General features: G+C 48.8%; 1 long non-coding RNA gene across 2 annotated transcripts in view; it reads left to right on the forward strand.

Moving 5' to 3' along the window:
- Positions 1-16,605, forward strand: part of LOC128931288 (uncharacterized) — a 685,153-nt gene that overhangs the window by 144,595 nt on the left and 523,953 nt on the right. The window lies entirely within an intron of this gene.

Below are 16,605 nucleotides of genomic sequence, written 5' to 3' on the forward strand. Positions count from 1 at the left end.
GGAGCACAGTAGCGTGATCTGAGTTTATTGCAGCCTTGACCTCCTGGGCTCAAGTGATCCTCCCATCTCAGCTGGGACCGCAGGCACACACCACCATGCGAGGCTAATTTTCTTTGTATTTTTGTAGAGATGGGGGTCTCACTATGTTTCCTAGGCAGGTTTTGATCTCCTAGCCTCAAGCAATGTTGGGATTCACTCAGGGTGGCTGGAAAAATATTAAGGGAAATATCAGGGAAAGTTATAAGATATACTTTCAAATGTTTTGGAAGACAAAAAGATTTTTACAACTTGTAATAATGGAACAGACTGAAGGCAGCTGCTTCTTACCTTAGAGTATTAGGTCATGGGTAAAAATTAGGGATAATAGAAGCTTCCCCAGTTCAGTCTGTTTACCTCACATTCCTTTGTCTCTACTCTAACTCCCTTGTTTACCCATGTGGTCTTAAAACTAACCTTTTAGCCAATGGCTTTATTGGGGGAGGTCAAAGTGAGATTACCCCTTAATGGTGTTTTCTCTGGGCCCTGGAACCAAATCTTTAACTGTGTTAATTATTCACAAGCATGTTGAATTAGAGCTTTTGTCATTAAATCTAAACTGAATACATGTGAGGAGGGACAGCTATTGAAGTGTTGGATATCTGCAATGGCCCTCTGAGAGCAGCTGATTTATTCACTGTACTTCGTGTGTGGAGGGTACTTATTCATCTGTCGCAGAGTCAGGGTTTGCAGGACAGGCCCCCACAGGTGGTGATCAACCTCTCAAAGCAATCCACCTGCCTCAGCCTCCCAAGATGCTGGGGTAAGAGGCAGGAGCCTCAGCACCCAGCCAGCCTTGTTTTAGCAGCCTGAACTGACCGTAGCTGACTCTTCCAGAAGACACTGGTTGGAGAGGGCAGTCAGGAGGGGCAGCATCAGGCTTTAAGCTGTGTGAAACAGAAAGTTTTGCTCAGCAGCAAATTCTCTCCAGATTAAGAGTTTTGTGATTGGCGGCCACCGTGAACTAGAGAGACACATCCTCCAGGGAAAGCCTGCAACATCCCCAAGGTGTCTGCTGGCTTCCGGGGCCTTTGACCACTGCTTTCCATCTGGGATTCTGTGTTCACAGCAGAAACAAAAGACCTGAGAAACACCATGCAGTGTGACTTGGTCCTCATGGCCCCCTCTCTCCTTTAATTGTAGGTGGCCTCAGGAAAACAGCCTGTATTCTGGAATCACTGACTCACTGATAAAAAAAAAAAATCCAGATGAAAAGCAAGGCAGGATTTTTCTGCTGGCTTCAATCTGATTCCAGCTTCCCACTGGGCACAAGACAGGGGTGGTGTAAGGAGTGATTTTTGGAGGCAAAGGACCCTGGCCTCATTGTACATTCCCTGGGGCAACCATATCTTTCTAGGTTTGTGTGCATAAGACTCTGGAGGGGTCTTCGTGGGTGTCATGCGGTGTGACTGAATGTGTGGGTGTGGGTGGGTGGGAGTGTGTCTCCTCAGGAGAGGTATCCCACCTACACAGCACAGGTGCTACATCAACGTTCTCTAGGGAATCCCCACTGCCACTGTGTGCTTCCCACATGTTGACATGTTCATGGCTGACCACAGCCTTGCCCAGGGGCTCACTTTCCAGTCTCATGCCCTGGAAAATGAGGCATAGAGAATGATCCACACTCATGAGCTTCTCTGTGAAAGAGATGCAGGGTGAGTGAGGATTGGGGCCCCATGTGGAAGCTCAGGACCACTGGGTGGCATTCCTCACTCAGTAGCGGACTCATGGGTCACAGGGCAGGAGAGACCCAGCCCCGTGCATATGCCTGGAAGTACCTGGGTGTGTGGAGTTCCAAGACACCACCCATGGTTAAAAGGCAGCCCCTGTGCGGACATAGCCCGACATCTTTGCAGATATCATAGATTTTCCCTCAGCTATTAGCCTAACAAGTCCAAGTCATGGAAACAGAGTAGAAGGGTGGTGTCGGAGAGTGAAGAAAATGGAGAGCTGGTGAAAGGACACAAACTTTCAGTTATGTGATGAGTACACTCTAGAGACCTGGCACACAGCATGGCAACCGTAGTTCACAGTGATGAACTGCACACTTGGAATCTGGTGAGAAAGCAAACCTGGAATATTCTCAACACACACGCAAATGGCAACAATGTGAAGGGATGGGAATGTTTATGAGCCTGATGCTGGTCATCATTTCACATTGTTTGCATATATTAAAACTACACATTTCATGCCTTATATATATGTATTTACAAATTGTTCAAATATGTCTCAGTAACGCCAGGAAAATATCCTCAGAAATACTCAGATTCTGTGAGCTACACATCCTAGAATTGATTAATTAGAACCAGCAGGACCCCTGCTGATCAATGAGCCCCATTAGCCTGGCTGAGGCACCCCAGGACAGCAGAGTTAGAGCACCAGCTCCAGGCCCACACCTCCCCCTGTAAGGAGCCACCCTTCCAGCCTATGTGAGCAGGTCTAGGGAGGTGTCACAAAGATCCTGGCAATTTAGAGGCAGTTAAACATGGCAGGAGAGGTCAAGAGACTTTCTTTTGCATTACAGTGTAGAGTTGGGCACATGGAGAGACTGAGCATTTCCTGTTGAATTAGGTGGCCTCTAGATCCACAGCTGAGGACCCTGAGCCTCATCCAAGTCCTGATTTTCTTTTCCAAGCCTCTTCCACTGAGGAGGATGACCCAGCAGCAGCTGAGCCTATGTGGTAAGCCCACCGTGCCCACACAGGGCTGTGTCCATCTCAAGCCAGTGCCCCAAGTCATCCACAAGCAACACCGTCAAGGCACTGCCAGCCAGCCACTCTGTCCTTCTAACGTCCCTGAGAGGCTGCTGGAGGAAGAGTCACACCTCACAGCAAAGAAGGATCGCCTACCTTTGTCCAAAATAGACACAACACTTTGTTGACTTATTTCATTTCAAATTTATTCATAAATGAACATCTGGCAATATACATAACATGTGATACATACTGTTTCCTGGCAAGACAGGGTCAGTCATGAATGGCAGCCTCAGCTTATTAACAAATCGGGAGAGGGTCTTCCCTCAGCACTTGTACTTCCTTCTTCTGGGAAGAATTTTCCAATTGCCAGCCAAAATAGACTTAGGAGACCCATACTCCAAGGAAACCTCTTGCATGTCCTACGGGTGTCCTCACACTCACTGCGGGGCTTTGACTGGGCTACAGTTTCCCATCTGTTTTTCTAAAGCAACCTGTTCTGTAATTATGATACAGAAGTGCTGGGAAGGGATGAGTGTCTTTCCTTTAAATGAAACAAAATGGGGGAAGGGAAGGGCTGGGTAGAGGAAGGTGAGGTCCCTTGTAGGGCTCCACACCCATGGACCTAGGTGAAGACAAGCACCCCTGCCTTCATGCCCAAATGTTGCATTTCCCAAGACCATCCTGGCCCACCATGTTGAGAGAAGCATATTGGTGGAGCAACACAAAGGTGGCTGGACATTGAGAGGAACTGTCAGGCACCAGCACGAGGGCAGACCACTGGCAGAAGCAGAATGATGTGGAGTTTGGCCAGAGTGGTCAAAGAAGAGTCCAACCACTGGAGAAAAGCTGGGCCACCAATGTCCGACCTCTAGGGGAAATCCATCTCCTTGCTGGCTCCCTGATCTGCTGAGAGCTACTCCCACTCAATAAAGCCTTGCACTCATTCTCCAAGCCCACATGTGATCCGATTCTTCCCCTGCATTAAGGCAAGAAACCCTGGGATTGAGAAAGCCCTCTGTCCTTGTGACAAGGTATAGGGTCTAATTGAGTGGGTTAACATGGGCCACCTGTAGACAGCAAACTCAAAGAGCACCCCATAACACACTCTCAGTGGTGCCTCAGATGTAACCATTCACCCCTATACACTGCCGTGGGGTCAGAGCCCCACAACCTGCCCAACTGAAGAAGTGAGCTACACCCCCATTGCATGCCCTGTGAGGGAACCTTTCCTGTTTCAATTACAGATCATCCCAAGAGTGAGTAAAAGTGGTGCATGTTCTGGAATCACTCCGTTGCTGAGAAATAGTGGAGGTGATGTGGAAAGTGGAACTTTCCTTTTGGCTTTGGTTGGAGAGGTTCCTTCATCCTGGGTTCCTATTAGGGGTGAGGATCAGGGAAGTGTTGATGGATGCTGATTTTCCAGATAAAGAGTAATGGACGCGTTTCAGGGAGCAGCTGTACTCCCCTTCAGATGGTGGGAGGCTGGTGTACGGAGCTGGCACTCTGAGTGTGGCTGTCTAGGAGTTCTTGCATTCATATCCCCTCTAGCAGCACAGCCACTATCGTCAGTTTCCAAATGAAAAACTCGCATCTCCATTATTGCATATATATATATATATATATATATATATATATATATATATATATATTTAAAATTTATTAAGTTTTACACTTCATATGTGTGTAGTTCATCACACTCCAGGCTGTGGTCAGGGCCAGGGGAGATTAAGGTGGGCTCCTGGGGACAGTGGGGTGTCCTCTCCCCTCTGCTGCAGCTTCCCTGATTTTCCAGCACAGGTTTGCAGGGCCACGCTCTTCACTCTGCTTACAGTTTTCCACAGCTCTGAACCTCTCTAGGACTTGGATACAACCCACTGTTTAGCACCCCCAGGGCCTCAAAGTGGCCAATACTTGTACCTGTGCACAGGAAGTACCTATTAGAGGAAAGATAGCACTTGTCCATTGATTGCTACTCTGCAAGAAAAAACCAGGGGAGGCGGAGTGACGTCTCCCACATCTCCGGATCCCCAGTGCTATGCTCTCCAGGGTGTCAGCCATTAGCCAGGGGTATCTATTTTAATTCATTTTTTTAAAAATGTAATATCTAGTCCCTCATCACACTAAACACGTTTCCAGCACACAGTAGCCCTGCACAAAATGCAGAGAGAACATTCCCATCTGCACAGCATAGTCTTGCGCACAGGGTCTGTTTGTTGGATCACGGACCTGAAGCCTGCCTGTAACAAATGGAGCCCCGCATCGATCAGACTGGTGCTGAGAGCTGTAATGATCTAGAGGATAGGGGAGTGGCAGGTTGCAAGGAGGTCCTCTCTTGATGGGAAAGTTTGTAAATGTGACCATTGACCTGATGAAATCCTCTAATGCCAGAGAACCCAGATGAGTTCTGAGAAGGCTGAGGGCAGAGTAGGGAGTTCCTGTGGGAGCTGGTGTGGCCTCCCCTGCAGCAGGCAGGATGGGTCATCTCCTCTGGGTAACACCTTTCTTGCTGCTGTTTGTGTGTCCAGAGCTTAATTGGCCACATTCCAGCCATGACAATGAAGGCACTCCACGTGGATGCACACACTGGAGAGAGGGAGCCACAGAAGACGCTTGAGACATCAATCGCCACCAACAGAGGTTGGTCCTGCAGTCCCTGAGTCAAGGATGGGTTAATAAATTCACTCTCACACTTGGTGTTTCAGTGATTCAAGTGGGCTAGGGATGGTCATCTGCTGCTTTCAGAGGGCGACTGCAGACAATTGACCAGACCCCTGTCCATCCTCACATTTATTCAGTATGAATTTCATAACAGAGGTTCTAAGTCAACATGCTTGCGGATAATTAACACGGTGAAAAGAGTGGTTTTATGATGAGAAAAGCTTTGGGTTCCAGGGCCCAGAGCAAACACCATTAATGGGTAATTCCCCTTTCACCTCCCCCTGAGAGGACCATCCAGCAAAATACTAGAGACAAAGGGATGTGGGATAAACACACTTAACTTGGAAAACCTCTCATCGTCTCTATCTTTTCTCTAACATCATGGACCAGCTGCCTTCAGCCTGTCCCAATAAATCCTTTCAGCCTTCCAAAAGGTTTGAGACTAATCTGTAACTTTCCCTAATATTTTGCCAGCCACCCCAAGTGAATTCCAACAGAGGCTTCGAGGCTTTTTTTTTCTTGATGTGGAGTCTTGCTCTGTCGCCCAGGCTGGAGTGCATTGGAGCAGTCATAGCTCACTGTACCCTCTGCCTTTTTGGTTCAAGGGATTCTCCTGCCTTGGCCTTCCAAGAGCAAGTCAGAGTCTTGCCCTGTCACCCAGGCTGGAGTACGATGGTGCCATCTCAGCTCACTGCAACCTCTGCCTCCCTGGTTCAAGTGATTCTCTTGCCTCAGCCTCCCGAGTAGCTGAAGCTACAGGTGTGCACCACCACACCCAGCTAATTTTTGTATTTTTAGTGGTGACAGGATTTCACCATCTTGGCCAGCTTGGTCTCGAACTCCTGTCTTCCAGTGATCTGCCTGTCTCAGCTTCCCAAAGTGCTGGGATTACAGACATGAGCCACCACGCCCTGCCTCTGTATCCCTTTGATCACCCCTCAACTCCAGTGTTAAAAATCTAATAAATCCGGCCGGGCACGGTGGCTCATGCCAGTAATCCCAGCACTTTGGGAGGCCGAGGTGGATGGATCACGAGGTCAGGAGATTGAGACCATCCTGGCCAACATGGTGAAACCCCGTCTCTACTAAAAACCCAAAAATTAGGTGGGCCTAGTGGCGTGTGCCTGTAATCCCAGTTACTTGGGAAGCTAAGGCAGAAGAATTGCTTGAACCTGGGAGATGGAGGTTGCAGTGAGCCGAGATCGCGCCACTGTACTCCAGCCTGGGCAACACAGCGAGACTCCATCTCAAATAATAAGGCTAATAAATCTGGCCAGGCAGGGTGGTTCACGCCTGTAATCCCAACCCCTTGGGAGGCCAAAGTGGGTGGATCACATCAGGAGTTTGAGATCAGCCTGACCAACATGCTGAAACTCAGTCCTTGCTAAAAATACAAAACAAAAGTCTAATAAATGTAATAAATATGATGGCATGACCAGTGCTCACCCACGCCAAGGCAGTCCTTTAAAAACAAGACACATTGGTCAGGCGTGGTGGCTCACGCCTGTAATTCCAGCACTTTGAGAGGCCGAGGTGGGTGGATCACTTGAGGCCAGGAGTTCGAGACCAGCTTGGCCAACATGGTGAAACCCCCATCTCTTTAAAAAAAAATTTTTTTAGGTAAATTAAAAAAAACAAAAAACAAGACACATCATGTTGACTTGGGCAGGGCTGTGCATTAGAGCTGTGTTCGTGGCACAGAACACCTGACTTGAAGCCACCCAGCTGTGCAACAACTCCATCCTGGCCTCACACGGAATCTGCCATCCACCATCCCGCAAGTCAGTTCCCGTGCCTGCTTGGTGGAGCCAAGAGACTCCTGAGGCCATCTCTCTGGGGGAATGAAATACAAGTTCAAGATCCCCGATGCTGCTTTTGAGGTGAAGCTTTTGTAAAGGGGAAAAAAAGCATATCGAAAAAGTGAAGGAGGAAATGCCCCAGGGCTTGGCAGTTACTCTGGGGAGTGGGGGAGAATTTCAGTTCTTACTTTAGATCTTGAAGAGGTGGGATGAGCTTGAGAGTTTATATTGGACGTTTTTTCTCTTTCCCTTGGTTGAAAAATGTTCGTTTTGGGAGCCAGGAATGGTGGTTCACATCTGTAATCCCAGCCCTTTGGGAGGTCAAAGTGGGAGGATTACTTGAGGCCGGGAGTTCAAGACCAGCCTGGGCAACATAGCAAGACCCCATTTCTACAATAAATTAATAAATAAAATTAGCCAGGCCTGGTGGTGTGCAGTTATAGTCCCAGCTACTAGGGAGGCTGAGGTGGGAGGATCCCTTGAGTCCAGAAGTTGGAGGTTGCAGTGAGCTATGATCGTACCACTGCCTTCCAGCCTGTGCGACAGAGTGAGATCTTGTCTCTCTCTCTCTTTTTTTCTCTTGAGACAGAGTCTCGCTCTTTTGCCAAGCACCAGGCTGGAGTGCAGTGGTGCGATCTCGGTTCGCTGCAACCTCCTCCTCCCGGCTTCAAGCAATTCTCCTTCCCCAGCCTCCCGAATAGCTGGGACTACACAGGCATGTGCCACCACGCCCAGCTAATTTTTGTATTTTAAATAGAGACGTGGTTTCACTACCTTGGTCAGGATTGTCTTGATCTCTTGACCTCATGATCCGCCCACCTCACACTTTGATCACCCCTCAACTCCAGTGTTAAAAACTCCAAAGTGTTCCTTATGTAGAAAGAAAAAAAGAAAAACAAACAAACAAAAAACTCCAAAGTGCTGGGATTATAAGTGTGAGCCACTGCGCTGGGTCGAGATCTCCTCTCTTAAAGAAAAATTTTATTTCGACAATATGTATATTGTCAAAATATATGGCCACAGGCACGAGGCTCAGCTGAAACATCACTTGCAACATCATAAGAGGCAGAAGATTTGGGTCCTTCATATACAAAGAGTTCCAACAAATCAATAAGGAAAAAACTCAAATAGAAAACCATGCAAAGAAATGAATGATTAATTCACACAAGAAATACAAACGGCTACTGGATACAAGCCCACAGAATATTTGGAAAGTGAGGCTGAGAAGTGAGCTGCTGTCCTGGAGACATTGATTAATGACTGACGGGGCTGGGTGCGGTGGCTCCTGCCTGTTATCCCAGCACTTTGGCAGGCCAAGGTGGGTGGATCACTTGAGGCCAAGAGTTTCAAATCAGCCTGTCCAACATGGTGAAACAATCTCTCTACTAATATTCAAAAATTAGCCAGACCTGGTAGGTGGCACCTGTAATCTCACCTACTCAGAAGGCTGAGGTAGGAGAATCATTTGAACCCAGGAAGCAGAACCTGCACTGAGCCAAGACTGTGACACTACAATCCAACCTGGGCGACAGAGTGAGAGTCCATCTCAAAAAGCAGAAAGACTGCCAGGGTTCTCAGCATCCTCCTCATCTTCACGCTCTAAGATGATGGTTTCTGCCTGTGTGTATTTTATGTTTTTTGTTTGTTTTTTCAGATGGAGCCTCCCTCTGTTGCCCACATGCTGGAGTGCACTGGCGTGATCTCAGCTCACTGCAGCCTCCACCTTTTGGATTCAAATGATTCTCCTGCCTCAGCTTCCCTAGTAGCTGGGATTACAGGTGCCCAATACCATGCCCAGCTAATTTTTGTAATTTTAGTAGAGATGGGTTTCACCATGCCGGTCAGGCCGGTCTTGAACTTCCAACCTTGGGCGATGGCTGAGGCTGAGGAAGCAGGAGAATCGCTTGAGACCAGAAGGCAGAGGTTGCAGTGAGCTGAGATCACGCCACTCAACTCCAGCCTGGGCGAAAGAGTAAAATTGGTCTCAAAAAAAAAAAAAAGAGGTAGGGTCTGACTCTGTTGCCCGGGCTGCTGCAGCACAATGGTGCAATCATGGCTCACTGCAGCCTCAAATTCCTGGGATCAAGCCATCCTCCTTCCTCAGCCTCCCAAGTAGCTGGGACTACAGGCACACCCCACCCCACTAACTTTATTTTTTGTAGCGATGGGATCTCGCTATGTTGCCCAGTGAGGTCTCCAACTCCTGGGCTCCAGCCAGCCTCCTGCCTTGGCCTCCCAAAGTGTTGAGATTACAGGCATGAGCCACCATGCCCGGCCCCTTTTTAAAATGAAAAGAACATTTAATTCATCACCTCGCTGAAGACGCTGCATGACTAAGATTGCAGAACCGCAGGATGGGAGTGGGTGGACTTCCACGGGGTACCCCCTCCTCCTCCAGTATCAGCACTTTTTGGGCGTTTTCCTGGGGGTGGGGAGGCCTCTTGCTGTCCCGGGGTCTGCTGGGGGAAACCCCTGGTGTTCTGAGGAGGCCCCACCAGGTTGATCCTGAGCATGAGCTCAGGACAAGGAGCACTGCTGAGCGAGTCCACTGTGGTCATGATTGTACAGCTGTGTGAGCTCTCATCTGTCAAAGGAGTTAGTTCCATCTGTCCAGAGGACACAATGGGATGAGGCCCGGGAGGCTTTTAGGGGCCCCTGAAAATGTCTTCCTGTCTTCCTTCCCTTCTCCCTTCCTTCCTTCGTCTCTTCCTCCTCCTTCCCTTCCTCCCTCCTTTCCTCCCTCTTTTCCTCCCTCCCTCCTTCTCCCCTCCCCCTCTTCCCTCCCTCCTTTTCTCCTCGCCCCTCCTTTCCTCCCTCCTTCCCCCTTCCCCCTCTTCCCTCCCTCCTTTCCTCCTCCCCCTCCTTTCCTCCCTCCCTCCCCCCTTTCCCCTCCCCCTCCTTTCCTCCCTCCTCCCTCTCTCCCTTCCTCCCTTCTCCCTCTCTCCCTTCCTTCCTCCCTTCTCCCTCCCTCCCTTCCTTCCTCCTTCCCTTGCTGCCTTCCTTCTCTTTCCTTTCTTCTTCTCTCCTCCCTGCCCCCTCCTTTCTCCTCCCCTCCCCCTCCTTCCTTTCCCTCTTTTTCTTTCTCTTCCTTCCCTTCCCTCCCCCTCCCACTCCCTCCCTTCTCTCCTTCCTTCTCTCTTTCCCCCATTCTCCCTTTTTTATTTTTATTTATTATTATTATTTTTTGAGACAGAGTTTCGCTCTTGTTACCCAGGCTGGAGTGCAATGGCGCGATGTCGGCTCACCGCAACCTCCGCCTCCTGGGTTCAGGCAATTCTCCTGCCTCAGCCTCCTGAGTAGCTGGGATTACAGGCATGCACCACTGTGCCCAGCTAGTTTTTTGTATTTTTAGTAGAGACAGGGTTTCACCATGTTGTCCAGGATGGTCTCGATCTCTTGACCTCATGATCCATCCTCCTCGGCCTCCCAAAGTGCTGGGATTACAGGCATGAGCCATCAGGCTGGCCTCTCCCTTTCTTTCTTTTCTTTTCTTTTTTTCCACATCTAGAGATTTGGACCTTTCTTTTTCTTTCTTTTTTTTGTTCGTTTGTTGTTAAGGAGTCTTGCTCTGTTGCCCAGGCTGGAGTGCAGTGCTGCGATCTCGGCTGCCTCCCAGGTTCAAGCAATTCTTCTGCCTCAGCCTCCCGTGTGCCACTGTGTCTGGCTAATTGCTGTATTTTTAGTAGAGACAGAGTTTCACCATGTTGGTCAGGAATTGCTGTATTTTTAGTAGAGAGGGTTTCACCATGTTGGTCCGGGTCCTTCCGGGCAGTCCTCTCTGCTGACACCCACATCCCTGGCTCTTCGTTCGAGGCCCACATGGTTCCCTGCTTTGATGCATCCAAGGTCAAGTGCTCAGGCCCTGCGCCAGAGCGGGCCACCACTGGGGAGGTGGGCCAATTCCAAGTGGACTGCTCCAGCACAGGCAGTGCAGAGCTGACCACTGAGATCTGCTCAGAGGCGGGGCTGCCAGCCGAGGTGTACATCCAGGACCATGGCGATGGCATGCACACCATCACATACATTCCCCTCTGCCCCAGGGCCTACACTGCCACCATCAAGTATGGCAGCCAGCCTGTGCCCAACTTCCCCAGCAAGCTGCAGGTGGAGCCTGCATGGACACTTCTGGCATCCAGTGCTACTGGCCTGGGATTGAGGGCCAGGGTGAGTGGCCCTGCTGTGTGGTATGTGGCAGTGGGGGCACAGGGACCAGAGCCCCAAGCCTCCTCCCTGTGTCCCTTTGCAGGCATCATCCAAGAGGCCACCACTGAGTTCAGTGTGGACGCCCGGGCCCTCACATAGACTGGAGGGCCACCCATCAAGGCCCTCGTGCCCAACCCCTCAGGCAACCTGACAGAGACCTACGTGCAGGACTGCAGCGACGGCACCTACAAAGTGGAGTGCAGCCCTTATGAGGAGGGTCCGTGCTGGGGCTCCTGCAGGCCGGCGGATGGGGGTGGGTAGCACAGCCCGGGCTCCTCCTGACCCGGCCTGCACTCCTCTAGGACTGCACTCCATGGACGTGACCTATGAGGGCAGCCCTGTGCCCAGCAGCCCCTTCCAGGTGCCCGTGACCGAGGGCTGAGACCCCTCCTGGGTGTGTGTCCATGGGCCAGGCATCCAAAGCGGCACCACCAACAAGTTCACCGTGGAGACCAGGTGAGGGGGCCCCAAGTGCCTGTGTGGCCGAGGGGCCTGGGAACCCCGAGAATGAGTGGCTGTCTCTTTGGACCAGGGGAGCTGGCACGGGAGGCTTGGGCCTGGCTGTAGAGGGCCCCTCCAAGGCCAAGAGGTCCTTCATGGACAACAAGGATGGCAGCTGCTCAGTTGAGTACATCCCCTATGAGCCTGGCACCTACAGCCTCAACGTCACCTATGGTGGACATCAAGTACCAGGTGAGGAGGTGGCAGCCAGCACAGGGCTGGAACTATCTGCTTGTCCCCACCCTGTCTCATATAGTCACCATCCCTTTGACCCACCCCTCAGGCAGTCCTTTCAAGGTCCCTGTGCATGATGTGACAGAGGCATCCAAGGTCAAGTGCTCTGGACCTGGCCTGAGTCCTGGCATGGTTCGTGCCAACCTTCCTCAGTCCTTCCAGGTGGACACAAGCAAGGCTGATGTGGCCCCATTGCAGGTCAAAGTGCAAGGGCCCAAAGGTGAGTGTTTGCATGCCTGGAGCCGAGAGTCAGGAAGGAGACTGCTAGTGTGCAGGTTTTTTTTGGAAGAGCCTCACATGACAGTGCAGCCAGGAGGGGGACTGGGAGGAGGTAGAACAGATAGGACTTTGTCACTTAGCAGATGTGGCAAGAAGGCACGCAGGCAAGGGTCCCAGCTGGCACCCAGATGGGCGTCTTTTGTGCCAGAGAGGGTCAGGGCCATTCCCAGGGTCGGGCTGATGGGGATGAAGCAAGGTCTAGGCCTGGGGCTGAGTCCTGGCCATTGAGAGGTGGGGTAGGAGTGGAGGCCCAGGATATGAGCTGAGGCTGTGTCCCTGGGCCTGGGGCCACGCCTGGTGGAGCCAGTGGATGTGGTGGACAACGCTGATGGCACCCAGACCGTCAATTACTTGCCCAGCCGAGAAGGGCCCTACAGCATCTCAGTACTGTATGGAGATGAAGAGGTACCCCGGAGGTAAGAGGCAGGGCCCGCTGCCTGAGGGGAGGTCCAGGCCGGATGCCTAGAGCCTATCTAACTGCTCATGACACCCATGCCCACAGCCCCTTCAAGGTCAAGGTGCTGCCTAGTCATGATGGCAGCAAGGTGAATGCCAGTGGCCCTGGGCTCAACACTACTGGCATGCCCACCAGCCTGCCCATGGAGTTCACCATCGATGCAAAGGATGCCGGGGTGGGCCTGCTGGCTGTCCAGATCACAGTGAGCTCCAGGCACAGGCAGGGGAGGCAAGGGGTCTGGGCCTGGGTGGCTGGAGTGTGGGCTGCCGGTGGTGCAGGCTGGCATCTGGTCTCCCTGGGGCACTGCACCAAGGAAGGCAGGGAAGGACAGGGCCACAGCCTTTGGCTTCCTAAGGTTGTGACCAACTTAGGATGGTGGTGATAGGCCTGGGCTCCCCCAGACACGCACTTGCTTACTGTTGACTTTGAGCACATTACCAAAGCCTTTTGTGCCTCAGTTTCCCTACCTGTAACATTCTCATGGGGCAGGGAGAAGCCTGAGATCACCTGAGTGTGTTCCTCCTCGTGCTGGACAGGACCTGGGGCTGAGGATGGGTGCCAGGCTCCCTGGCCGTGCCTGTTGTCAGTGGGGGGTGTTGGGTGTTTTAGTCTCCCTTGTGGACTCTGCCTGTAGGGAAATAAAGGGCAACAGAGCCTAAAAATAAACCCACACTTCTATGGTCAACTGATTTCTAACAAAGGTGGTAAGTTAAATCAGTGGGAAAAAGCCTTTTAAACAAACGGTGCTGGTACAACTCAATATTCATATATTCCCTTCCCCACTACAAAATAAACTTACATCTTTACCTCACACTACACATACCCAAAAAAAGCCTCAAATTGCATCACTGATCAAAATATGAAAGCCGAAACTATGAAATTTCTATATTAAAGCAAAGAAGAAAATCTTTGTGACTTTGGAAATGATTTCTTAAATATGACACCAAAAGTACAATCCATAAAAGGAAAAAAGAAATAAATAAATGGTTCTTCAAAAAGTCACCATTACAAAAATGAAAAGATAAACCACAGAATAGGAGAAAAGATCTACAAATCATTTACCTGATAAACAACTTGTACACAAACTATATAACAAACTTACAAGTATAAGAAGACAAACAATACAATTAAAAAAGAAAATCTGATCAAGAACAAACTCCCATTCACAATTGCCACAAAGAGAACAAAATACCTAGGAATACAACTAACAAAAGATGTAAAGGACCTCTTCAAGGAGAACTACAAACCACTGCTCAAGGAAATAAGAGAGAACACAAACAAATGGAAAATCATTCCATGTTTATGGTTAGGAAGACTCAATATCATGAAAATGGCCATACTGCCTGAAGTAATTTATAGATTCAATGCTATCTCCATCAAGCTACCAATGACCCTCTTCACAGACCTGGAAAAAACCACCTTAAACTTCATATGGAACCAAAAGAGAGCCCACATAGCCAAGTCAATTCTAAGCAAAAAGAACAAAGCTGGAGGCATCATGCTGCCTGCCTTCAAACTATACTACAAGGCTACAGTAATCAAAACAGCATGGTACTGGTACCAAAACAGAGATATAGACCAATGGAACAGAACAGAGGCCTCAGAGGCAACGCCACACATTTACAACCATCTGATCTTTGACAAACCTGACAAAAAGAAGCAATGGGGAAAGGATTCCCTGTTTAATAAATGGTGTTGGCAAAACTGGCTAGCCATGTGCACAAAGCAGAAACTGGACCCCTTCCTGACACCTTACACTAAAATTAACTCTAGATGGATTAAAGACTTAAACATAAGACCTAACACTATAAAAACTCTATAAGAAAACCTAGGCAAAACTATTCAGACATAGGCGTAGGCAAGGACTTCATGACTAAAACACAAGAAGCATTGGCAACAAAAGCCAAAATAGACAAAGGGGATCTAATTAAACTCCAAAGCTTCTGCACAGCAAAAGAAACAATCATTAGAGTGAACCAGCAACCAACAGAATGGGAAAAAATTTTTGCAATCTACCCATCTGACAAAGGACTTACATCCAAAATCTACAAAGAACTAAAACAGATTAACAAGAAAAAAAACAAACCCATTCAAAAGTGGACAAAGGATATGAACAGATACTTTTCAAAAGAAGACATATATGAGGCCAAAAAACATATGAAAAAATGCTCATCACTGGTCATCAAGGAAATGCAAATCAAAACTATGTTGAGATACCATCTCATGCCAGTTAGAATGGCAATCGTTAAAAAAAATCAGGAGACAACAGATGCTGGAGAGGATGTGGAGAAATCGGAAGGCTTTTATACTGTTGGTGGGAGTGTAAATTAGTTCAACCATTGTGGAAGACAATGTGACAATACCTCAAGGACCTAGAAATAGAAATTTCATTTGACCCAGCAATCCCATTACTGGGTATATATCCAAAGGATTATAAATCATTCTATTATGACATATGCAAACATATGTTCATTGCAGCACTGTTTACAATAGCAAAGACTTGGAACCAACCCAAATGCCCATCAATGATAGACTGGACAAGGAAAATGTGGCACATATACCCCATGGAATACTATGCAGCCATAAAAAACAATGAGTTCGTGTCCTTTGTAGGGACATGGATGAACCTGGAAACTATCATACTCAGCAAACTGAAACGAGAACAGAAAATCAAACACCGCATGTTCTCACTCATAGGCGAGTGTTGAACAATGAGAACAGATGGACACAGGGAGAAGAGCATCACACACTGAGGTCTGTAGGGGGCACTAGAGGAGGGACAGTGAGGGGTAAGGAGTTGGGGAGGGATAACATGGGGAGAAATGCCAGATATATGTGATGGGGATGGAGGCGGCAAACCACATTGCCATGTATGTACCTATGCAACAATCCTGCATGCTCTTCACATGTACCCCAGAACCTAAAATGCAATAAAATTATATATATAATTAAAAAAAAAAAGATCTGTTCTGGAGGAAAGTATAATAGAAAAAAAAAGAAAAAAAAATCTGAACAGATAATTCACCAAGATATACAAATGGATAATATGAATATCAAAATATGCAGCCAGGTGCAGTGGCTCATGCCTGTAATCCCAGCACTTTGTGAGACAGAGGCGGGCAGATCACAAGGTCAAGAGTTCAAGACCAGCCTGACCAAAATGATGGTGATATCCCATCTCTACTAAAAATACAAAAATTAGTCAGGCATGGAGGCACACATCTGTAATCCCAGCAGTACTCAGGGGGCTGAGGCCGGAGAAGTGCTTGAATCGAGGAGGTGGAGGTTGCAGTGAGCAAAGATCTTGCCACTTGCACTCCAGCCTGAGCAACAGAGCAGACTCCATTTCAAGTAAAAGAAAAAAGAAAATATGCACATCACTAGTCATTTGAGAAATGCAAATTAAAACCACAATAAGATATCACTATACAACTGACCAGAATGACTATAATTTTAAAAAACTGACAATACCAAGTGTTGGCCAGGATGTAGAAAAACTGGAAGCATCTGTATTACTGGTGGGAAAGTAAATGATTCAACTACTTTGGAAAACAAATTGACAGTTCTTAAAAATTTACACACGCCAGGCACAGTGGCTCACGCCTATAATCCGAGCACTTTGGGAGACAAAGGTGGGCGGATTGCTTGAAGTTAAGAGTTCCAGACAAGCCTTGCCAACATGGTCAAACACTATCTCTACTAAAAATACAAAAATTAGCTGGGCATGGTGGCATGCACCTGT

This window comes from Callithrix jacchus, chromosome 18 (genome assembly GCF_049354715.1).
Source record: "Callithrix jacchus isolate 240 chromosome 18, calJac240_pri, whole genome shotgun sequence".
NCBI classification, from domain to species: Eukaryota; Metazoa; Chordata; class Mammalia; order Primates; family Cebidae; genus Callithrix; species Callithrix jacchus.